Source organism: Callospermophilus lateralis, chromosome 11 (assembly GCF_048772815.1).
Source record: "Callospermophilus lateralis isolate mCalLat2 chromosome 11, mCalLat2.hap1, whole genome shotgun sequence".
NCBI classification, from domain to species: Eukaryota; Metazoa; Chordata; class Mammalia; order Rodentia; family Sciuridae; genus Callospermophilus; species Callospermophilus lateralis.
The window spans coordinates 70,378,462-70,390,361 of record NC_135315.1 but is presented as its reverse complement, the minus strand read 5'-3'; positions in this window follow the sequence as shown (position 1 = coordinate 70,390,361).

Genomic DNA, 11,900 nt, shown 5'->3' with positions numbered 1-11,900 from the left:
ATAAAAAGCATAGTGAATTTCTAAATATGAGAGAAGTAAATTTATGGTAATGTCATTAGGTCACTGTGCCATCCTTCCCCTGAAACATCAGTACAAGTGCAATTTAAGATAGTAGTGACCATGTCAAAAGAGAAATTAACAGGGTTTGAATTCAACTAAGTTCATCAATTTCTGGTTTAAAGAGATGCAAGATTGAGACTTCTCAGAGGTTATATGCAAATGAGTGTTGTGACCATTTAAGAGGGGTGGAGGGGAATGGAGTGACTCCCTAAGTAACTTAGCACTAAAATCTCTTTTTCAAAGAGAATTCACAGGAAAAAAATGGGTTCTTCTTCTTATTTGATGTATGCATAACAGATACCAGGTGAAAATGATCGTGCTCCTACTAGAAATATAAGTGTACTAACTATGACTCCTGGGGCAGGTATGGTAGTTGTGGCAGCCTGGAAATGAGATCAGGGAGTCAGCCACATGCCTCTGAGTGCATCCATTCTCTCTTCTTTACTTCGGAAATAATACCAGTGTCTGGTGTTGAGGTTGTGGTGAGGAGTATAGAGTTAAAGTACTGATAGCATTTGTACAAGTGCCTTTGCCATGTGAATGCTACATGACAGACATCATATTAGTCCTCTACAAACCTCTGTGAGGTGGGTACTACAATTATTTCATTTTTATATTTGAAGAAAACAGAGCATAGACATTTAAGTAACTGATGTGGAAGACACTCTTGTAAATACAAAGTAGAAGACCAGAATTTATATGTATTCTGTGTGAATACACTCTATCAAAATAAATGGCAGCAAACTCATGTCATATTGGGGATCAAGCTTTGCAGAGGGGTACTGTGTGACTGCCCTGGGGCCTGTGACCCATAAATACTGGGCAACCATTTAATGTACATATTAGAATTAACTTGCACATTTTACACTTTGGGGTGTCAGTGGAATTTAATACTTTTCTACAAGAATGCCCTCACTTCTGGAAATGGTAAAAGAATGTGATAGGCATACTATTGGCAGTAGCTTGCAAATATTAAGAACACTGGGTTTTAACTGAGGCCTTTCACAGTCCCCACTTTTCTGTTATATGTTTCTCCCTGTTCCTTTTCTTTCGGTTTTTCTTGATAAGAGAATATTTATCCTGTACATTCTAAACACTTTGTGTTGCAATTTCTTTTGGTATTATACAATATAAAAGTGGAAAAAAAGGAAATACTTTCTAATGTCAGAATTTAATGTGTTAGGATGTAAGTGGGGCCAAACACATATTTTAAGTATCAGGTCTTTCTCAGTATCTTCAGAGCATAAGGGGAGTTAGCTGTAATGCTTTTCTATCCACAAGGTTGGCTTCACTGTACACATATGGTGTGGAGGTAAACCAACCTCTGAATGTTTTGAATTGGAATTTAAGACTTTTTTTGTAAATGATAAATTAATTATAATTTAATAACAATGTTAATAGTTAAGAATAAATAATTTTCATATTTTAAATATTAGATATTATTAGGGACATTTTAATATTACTAAATGATTTTATTAACTAATGCTGCTAATGACCCTGCATTGAACATGTGTTCTGTATGTGTTCTATATATGTCAAGTGGTCATTTTGTTAATCATCATATTCAAATTTTTTATAGTCCTAGTAATGTTTTGTCTCTTTATTGGCAGATAAGAGAAGTATATTAAAAGTATCCTAGTATCATTGTGGATTAATTTCTTTACATATGTATGTGAATATATTTCAAAATATATTTTTGGTATGTATTATTATATGGATACAGATTTCAAAAATTTTCTTCCTTTTTATGTGTATATGATAGCAGAATGCATTACAATTCTTATTACATTTATAGAGCACAATTTTTCATATCTCTGGTTGTATACATAGTATATTTGCACCAATTCATGTCTTCATACCTGTACTTTGGATAATAATGATCATCACATTACACCATCATTAATAACCCTATGCCCCCTCCCTTCTCCTCTGACCCCCCTACCCTATCTAGAGTTTGTCTATTCCTCCCATACTCCCACTCCCTATCCCACTATGAATCGGCCTCCTTATATCAAAGAAAACATTGGGCATTTGTTTTTTTTCATATTGGCTAACTTCACCTAGCATTATCTTCTCCAACACCATCTATTTACCTGCAAATGCCATGATTTTATTCTCTTTTATTGCTGAGTAATATTCCATTGTGTATATATGCCACCTTTTTAAAAATTAATTAATCTATTGAAGGGCATCTAGGTTGGTTCCACAGTTTAGCTATTGTGAATTGTGCTGCTATAAACATTGATGTAGCTGTGTCCCTGTAGTATGCTGTTTTTAAGTCCTTTGGGTATAGACTGAGGAGAGGAACAGCTGGGTCAAATGGTGGTTCCATTCCTAATTTTCCAAGAAATCTCCATACTGCTTTCCATATTGGCTGCACCAATTTGCAGTCCCACCAGTAGTATATGAGTGTGCCTTTTCCCCCACATCCTCACCAACACTTATTGTTGTTTGTATTCATAATAGCTGCCCTTCTGACTGGAGTGAGATGAAATCTAGGAGTGGTTTTGATTTGCATTTCTCTAATTGCTAGTGATGATGAACTTTTTTCATGTATTTGTTGATTGATTGTACATCATCTTCGGAGAAGTTTCTCTTAAGGTCCTTGGCCCATTTATTGATTGGGTTATTTGTTTTATTGGTGTTTAGCTTTTTGAGTTCTTTATATACCCTAGTGATTAGTGCTCTATCTGATGTGTGAGGGGTAAAGATTTACTCCAAAGATGTAGGCTCTTTATTCACCTCACAGATTGTTTCTTTTGCCAGATTGTTTCTTTTGCTGATAAGAAGCTTTTTTATTTAGTTCTTCCCATTTATTGATTCTTGATTTTAATTCTTTAACCAAATTAGAGACTTTTCCATTCTAAAACACCCATTTGATCTGAAATAAAATTTTTATATTTAATTTTCAGCTATATGAAATTGCCACTTCTATGTTTTCCTAATAAAGACATCTCTACTCTCTTTTAGTATTATTTTGGATGTTGTCTCTGAAGCAATCAGACAAAAATGGAAAAGGAAGACAAGAGTGTCATTTTCAAGTGGACATATATTTTCAAGTACTATAATTATATATACATATTTTCACATATTATAATTATAATTAGGAAAACTCAACGAATAAGCTAAAATAAATATTGGAATTTACTTTTAACCATTTACTAGCATGGTTAGATACACTATTAATATATGTTCCAAAGAAAGCTTTATACATCAAAAAGTAGGTAAAAAGACAAAGAGAATAATCTCCTTCATATTATCACACAATTAAGAAAACACCTTAGAATAAGTGTAAGTTCTCTGTAAGTGTAATTATCTTAAGAAAATATAATCACAAAATTTCATTGATGTAAAAAAAAAGGAGAAAAAAAAAATATATATATATATGAAACACATCAATAATATATAATTCAATTCAATTCATTTAAATTCATTCTCTTTCTCCACCACAACAACTTTTTGGCACTTTTCCCCATAGCTGAGTGATGCAGTTCTAATTAATGGGGCACAAGAGAGATGGCCTGGAACTTCCATGAGGTAACAGCAGTATCTGCTGGCGCCGTCCTGTGGCCAGTAGGAAAACTGCGTAGAGGATGGCTTGAACCTTGCAGGGGGCTAGCTGATGGAAAGATGGGCGAGCTGCCAATCAACCTATTCTGGAGCAGTCCTGGCTCTGGTCTTCTTAGTGTGGAAATGGTAGCTGCTTGCTGCACAAGCCAAGAGAGCTTAATAAAGAACCTTGGGCATTAGAAGATATATATCAAAAAATAAGGATAAAATAAAATATATAAAAACTTTTCTGTGAGACACAGAAGAAGCAACTGTATAGATAGACCGGTTGCCACAAAGTGAAGCTGTGAAGAAGCTCGCTGTCTGGCAGATTCCAAGAGAAATTCTGTACTCACAGGAAGCAGAAGTGCTAAGAGGCAAGAGGGAGAACTGGGGCTGTAATTGGGAGATTAAACATAGATATGAAAAAGCCACACAAAATCACCCAGAGCTGAATGTTCTCATAGAAACAAACAAACAAACAAACAAATAGGAGGCTCATCCTCTGAGGCAAATGAACAGACATAGGTAGATACTTGATATGTATTTATTGAAAAACTGAATTAAAAACTTCCTAAAATTGATCATATGCCAGCCTAAGGCTTGATAGAAGATGTCAAAAAAATCAGGAAGAATATATCAGATTTTAAAAATATCCAGATTCTCAAATACAAACACTGCATTTAATAATTATACACTATACATTCTTTTCAGGTACACATCCAATATTTCCAAAATTTGGTCATATAATGAGAGGGAAAGAAAGTATCCGTAAATGTTAAAGAACTAAAACCATACCTCTTGTTGTTTTTGACCACAATGGAATTAAAATAAGATATGAGTACTCCACACTTACACCACTAATGACTTAAAAGTAGTTATTTGAGAATTAAGACAATGCTTTTAAGGATGGGAATGTGGCTCAGTGATAGAATATTTGCCTAGCATATATGAGACCCTGAGTTAGATCTCCAGTACTACGGGGGGTGGGGGGGAGTCCCCAAACCCAATGATGTTAAATGATGCAAGAGAAAAATATTTTTAAAAATCACAAAGTAATAGAGGAAATATCATGAACCAAATAATAATGTAAATAAAAGATATCAAAAGTCATGATATGTATTAAAGTTATGTTTCTATAGAAATTTATAATCTTTTAAAAATATTTATTTTTTAGTTTTAGTCAGACACATTCCTTTATTTCACTTATTTATTTTTATGTGGTGCTAGGGATCCAACCAAGGGTCTTGTGCATTCGAGGCAAGCGCTCTACCACTGAGGCACAACCCCAGCCCCTAGAAATTTATAATCTTAAATGCATATAAAAAGCAAGGAAATTTGAAGAACAACAATTCTGTCAAAGAACTCTGCTACCTTTCAAGATGGAGTTTCAGGATCAGACTTTATCTAAAACAAAGGATGGTCAGAGACAAAAGTAGAAAATGTTTTCAAAACATATACCCATGAAAGACATATCAAGAATATACAAAGATCTTTCAAATTCTGGTAATAAGAGAGCAGATAATGAAGTAAAATAATGGGGAAAATACTTAAACAAGTATGTCACCAAAGGAGACATGATTGTGGCAGATAAAATACGGAAAAAAATACTCAATATTATGGGTTGTAAGAGAAAAATAAAGTATAGCTGCACTGACATAATAATGATCTATTAGAAGAGATCCAGAAGATTGACTATATCAAGTGTTAGTGATATTGTTGGGGAATTAGAATTGTAATGTAAAATCATACAATCTTTTTTTTTTTTTTTGGTAGTACTGGGGATTGAATTCACATCCTCTCATATTCTAGGCAAATGCTCTATCACTAAAATACATTTCCATCACTTTTTAAATTTTATTTTGAGGCAGGGTATCATTAAGTTGCCCAGGGTGGCCTTGAACTTGTGATCCATCTGCCTCAGCCTCCGCAGAAGCTGGGATTGAAGGCATGCAACACAGTGCTGCATAATCATTTTGGAACACAGTGTGCCAGTTACTTAGAGAATTAAACATAGTCTTACCATGTGATCCAGCCTAAAGAAATAGACAAAAATTGTTACTATCACTACTTCTCTGTAACTCTCTATTGGAAGTTCCAACTACAGCAATAAACAGAGAGGAAAAGATGTAAGAACTGCAGAGGAAAAAAATGATATAATCATGTACATAGAGAAAACAGAGTAGAGATACAAGGGCTACTGTTTGGATCTGGAGTTTCCCCAAAGTTGAAAACTTGCTCCCCAGTCTGTGGTACTACTGGGAGATGATGGAACCTTTAAGAGGTGGGTCCTCAGCCCCTTACCTTTTCTCTGTTTGCCTTCTGGCCTCCATGAGTCAAACAGTCCATCCCCTCCATGTGTTCCGTGTCATATTGCGTTGTCACTCCTCAGGCCTAAAAGGCAAGGGAATCAAGTGATCATGAAGTCTAACTTCTGAATCCATGTATCAAAATAGACCTTTTCTCTTTTTTAGCTGATTACCTCAGGTATTTCATCACAGTGACAGAAAGTGGACTAACAAAGTTAGTCAGCTTTCTGAAAAGTATATTATAATGAAATATATCTGTGAAATAAATTATGAAAGCTTGATGCTGGCAACCAAGGAAAAAAATATCTTTTAGAAAACCTACTTGCAGTCTGATGAAAAACACATTAAATTTTAGTAATAAACAAAGAATAAGATGGAAACATTCCAAATAACCAAGAACATCCTCCACTCCTCCAGCACCAGGCAAATAAGCATTCTCTAAGAAGTGATTTGTAAAAGACTAGCCCTGTCTGTGGCATAGCAACCATGATGGAGAAATTGTAGATGGTGGGGTGGTGGACACACCTCTAGCAAACCAACTCCTATCCCAAATATATGATATCTCTGGAAGGATTTGAAGCCTCCCTTAGTCCATTTTTCTGTTACTATATTAGAATACCATAGACTGGGTAATTTATACAGATGAAATTGTTATTTCTCACAGTTCTGGAGGCTGGGAATTTAACATCAAGTTATCAACATCTGAAGAGGACCTTCTTGTTGCATCATAACAAGGCATAAAACATCACATGGCAGAAGGGGAGAGAGAGAGAGAGAGAGAGAGAGAGAGAGAGAGAGAGAACACAAGGAGGAAAAACCCATTCCTGTGGTAACAAGCCCACCTTCATGATAACGGCATTAGCCCATTCACAAGGACAGAGCCCTCACAACCTAAACACAAACACTATCACAGTGGCTACTAAATTTTGACATGGATTTTAGAGGGAACAAACATTCAAATGATAACAAGCCTATTTTTGGTACACACTGAAGCAAGTCATGCTAGTAACACACATCAAATCCATATCAGGTCCTACCTAGGTTAAATCAAACCACAACATAAAATTACTCTTTTCTAGGAATAAAATCTATTTACCTCCTATTCAGTTGTCCCATTAAATATCCAACTCTCAACAATAGCAACAACAATAAAAAAAATTCAGCCAGAAAAAGACAAACTAATTATTAATAGTTGGCTAAAACTTGACATAGATGTTGAAACTATCACAGAGGGAATTCAAAATGACTATGATTAATGTGATGAAGTCTGCAATAGAAAGTGTTTACAAAGTGCAAGATCAGACTACAACAAAGCTGAAAACTACGGAGAAGCAAACAGAAAATGATGAAACCAAAAACCAGTCACAAGAATAAAGAATGCCTTGAGTAGGTTCATCAATAGATTCAACCAAATGAGGAAAGAACCACGGAACCAGAAGAGAAAGAAATAGAAATGACTCAAACTGGAACACAAAGAGAAACAAGGGTGAAATAAGCCTAACAGAAGGTCTAATGGATAGTAGGAATATCAAAGTTTCAATATGTTTATCATTGGGATCCAAGAAGGAGAAGTGAAAGAGCATGCAACAGAAGAAATAGTTGAAGAAATAATGGGTAAGATATTTACAAAATGAATGAAAGACACCAAGATACAAATCTAAGAAGCCATAGAATATCGGTCAGTGATAAAAGAAAAGCAAACAAAAAATTAGGCATGTTTGAACCAAAGTGATAAATGTGAAAGATAAAGATAAAATCTTCAAGGCAGCTACAGAAACAAAACATTACATTAAAAGGAACAAAGATAGGCAGTACTGCAAACTTTGGACACTATGCAGCTAAAAGACAGTGGAGTGACACTTTCAAAGTGAAAAAAAAATAAAAGAAAGAAGAGAGGCGGGGATGTGATGATGGAAGTCCAGTACAATGTCTAATAACTTACAGTATAAATTTTCTATTTTAACAGACAATGTAATTTCCTATTTCAACAGACTAAAATGACAAACATATGATCATCTGAATAGATGCAGAAAAAGCACTAGATAAAATTCAAAAGCATTCATGATAAAGATTCTTAGCAAAAATCATTTGATTATATAAATCCCATGAATAAAGAGGAGGGGAAAACAGGATCATCTTCATTTATGTAGAACAGTCTTTCAAAAAGATACAACATCTTTACATAATTTTTTTAAAAAGACCACTCAACATGTTCAGAACAGAAAGAAATTTTCTCACTTTAAGGGCAACGGTTTAAAAAAAATCCCTCTGATAACTGAGACTGTGATCAGGAATAAAATACTTATGAATATATTCAATCAAGAAAATGCAAGTCATGTCCATTGAAAACTAGAAAACATTCTTCAAAGAAATAGCAGTGGAACTAAATGATTGGGAAGACATTCCATGTTCACAACTGAAAGATTATTTTCTTTCTTACTTTTCCTTCCATTCTTTTCTTCCATCCTTCCCTCCCTCCCTCCCTTCTCCTCTTTCCCTTATTTCCTTCCTTTACTCCTTCCTTCCTTCTTTCTTGTGGTATGGGGGGACCAAACCCAGCCTTGCACATACTAGGCAAGTGTTCTACCACTGAGGTGATTTAATACTGTTAAGATGGTAACACTCTCATAACATGATCTACAGATTCAATTTGATCCTTGTAAAAATACCAACTCTTCTTTTAATTTTTTTTCAAAAATTGATGTGTTGATCCTAAAATCAAGGGACAACAGGAGTCAAAACAACCTTGAGAAAGAAAAATAGGGACTGACGACTCACATTTCCTGATTTCAAAATGTATACAAAGCTACAGTAATCAAGACTAAGTGACATTGGCATTGGCTGTACATATAGATCAATGGAGCCAAATTAAGAGTGTAGAAATAAAGCCAGGCATCTATGGTCAATTGATTTTTTTGACAAAGTTATCAAAGGCACTCTGAGGAAAAAGTTTTTTAAATAAATGATAATGGGACAAATAGATATCCACATTTAGAAGGATGAATTTGGACCCACAGATCACCCTGTATGTAAAAATTAACTCACAATATATTAAATCTAAGTATAGGAAATAAAAGTATAAAATTCCTAGAAACAACCATAGGGATAAACATTCATGACTTTGAATTTGGCAAACATGACATGAAAAGTATAAGTAACCAAAGGATAAAAAGATAAACTGAGCTTCATCCAATTAAAAAACTTTTGATCATCAGTGAATGCTACCTAGAATATTAAAAGACAAACCACAGAATGATAGAAAATATTTGCAAATCATGTATTTGATAAGTGCCTTGTGTCCAAAACTCAACAATAAAAAAGATGAATATCTCTACCTTTTCCCTGCCAGTGCTGAGGATTAATCCCATGGCCTCTCACATGCTAAGCAGCTGCTCCACCATGGATTTACATCTCCAGTCCTACCCAATTTTTATAATGCACAAAGGATTTGAATAGATATTTCCCAAAGAAGTTATTCAGATGGCCAACAAACATGACAAGATGCTGAACATCACTAGTCACTAGAGAAATAAAACCATAATGAGATACTATTTTGTACCCACAGTGTTGGAGAAGATACATGGAAATTGGAATGCTAACACATTGTTGCTAAAAAATGTAAAATGGTATAGCCATTTTGAAAAAAAATGGGGCTGAGGGTGTAGCTCAGTGGTAGAGCACTTGCCTAGCATGCACAAGGGCCAGGATTCTTTGCCCAACACATACACACAGACACACACGCACACACACACACACACACACACACACACACACACACACACTCGAGTTAAGATAGAAGTGAATTATGACTCAGCAACTCTACTCCTAAGTACATACCAAAAATAATTGAAAACTTACATTTATACAAACACGTGTTTATGAATATTCATTGAAGCATTATTTATAACAGCCAAAACCAAAATAACAGCAACAGCAACAGCAACAACAACAATAACAACATAACCAGAAAACAAGCCAAATGCCCATCAATTGATAAGCAGGTAAACTAAACATAATGTGGTATACCTATAAAGTGGAATATTTATTTCAGCCACAAAAAGCAATGAAGTACCGATATAGAATACAATAAGGATTGATCCCAGAAACATAATGCTAAACAAAATAAGCCAAGTGCAAAAACCACATATTGTATGATTCCATACATAAGAAATACCCAGGATATGCAAATCCATAGACTAGAAAGTAGGTTTAGATGATAATAAGGAGGGAATTATAAGGTATGGGGTTTTAGTGAGAACATGGAATTGTTCTGAAATTAGATAGTGATAGTTGCACAACACAGTAAAATACTAAAAACTTCTGAGTTATGTATTATAATAATTAAACTGATGAATTTTCTGTCAAGCAAATTTTATATGAATAAAACAAATAAATAGAAAAATTCTAGCAAACTAACAATAGGAAGGCACCTCCTTAATCTGATCAAGGTCATCTGCAAAGAAGCTGTAGTTTATACCAGTCTTAACAGTGAAGAAATGAATGCTTTGGAACAGAAAGACAGCTAAGAAGCCCCTTCCCGTTGCTCCTCAGCAACATTTTCATGGTATTCCTAACCAGTGCACTGAGTCAAGAATAGTTCTATATATTCTAATTGAAAAAAAAAAGCCTTGTTCACATTTATATAAAGTACTTGTTTAAAAAATTCAAAGTAATCTACAATAAAGCTTTCAGAATGAGTTTAGCATGGTCTAACAAGACCAATATAGAAAAGTTCCTATTATTTCTGTACACTAGCAATTATCAAAGAATATCTAAATAAATGCTTATGTTAAAAGGTCAATCCTCCCCAACTTGATTGATAGATAAAATACAATTCTAATAAAAATCTGAGGGAAGTTTTTGTTACATACTTACAAAATGACTTGAAAATATAAGGATAACCAAAGGAAAGAGCATAGCCAGCACAATTTTTAAAAAGAACAAATTTAGAAGGTTAAAACTCCTTGACTTTAAGGTATACAATAAAGCTGTAACAACCAGGAGAGTGTGAAATTAATGACAGTTTCCTCACTTAGATCAATGAAACAGTAGAAAGTACCAACATAATTCAGGTTAACCAATTTCTGAAAAAAGCATGGAAAAAATTCAATTGAAAAATAATGGTACTTTCTCCAAATGGTGCTGGGAAAATATAATATGTATATATTTTTAAAAATTTTCACATACTTACATCTTATACAAAATCATTCCAAATTGGATCATGAGTGTATATGCAAAACATTAGATGGTAAACTGACAAGAAGGAGGAAAAGCTGTATGAGTTTGAATTTGGAAAAATATATTTTAGACATGACTTTAAACACATGATTAATAAGAGGAAAAGTTGCTTTGGCAACTTTGGGCAACATTGGCTTTCAGGAAAAAAAAATTTCTCTTTGAAAATAATGTTAAAATAATAAGTCAAGGCACACGCTTAAAAATATTTTGAAATCACATATCAAATAAAGGAATTTACCAGATTCAGTATCTATTTAGAATATAGAAGGCAATGTTAACACTCAGAATTAAGACAAACAACCCAATTTTCAAAACTGGGCAAGAGATTTTAACAGATATTTACCTAAGAAAATATGTGAGTAGCATATAAGCATATAAAAAGGTATTCCAGGTCATTAGTCATTAGAGATGAACAATGTAACCCACATTGAATCACAGTTCCACATCTATGAGATTGGCCACAATTAAAAAAAAGCAAAAACTAATCGCATGTCCAGTGGTGATGCAAAGACACTGGACCTATCATACATACAAAACAGAGGTGATTATACGGATATCTATACCTCATTTGCCTATAGGTAGGTAGGTGAAATGTTAATTTGAAAATTAATATTAATGGTAAAGTATTAATTCGAATTAACTAGTTGTATTTGCACCCCAGAGTTTGTTACCTTAAAATTCAGGGTTACTAATGCTGTAAGAAACACGAACTAGTTTTGTGATCAGAGAAACAAAGGTCATTGA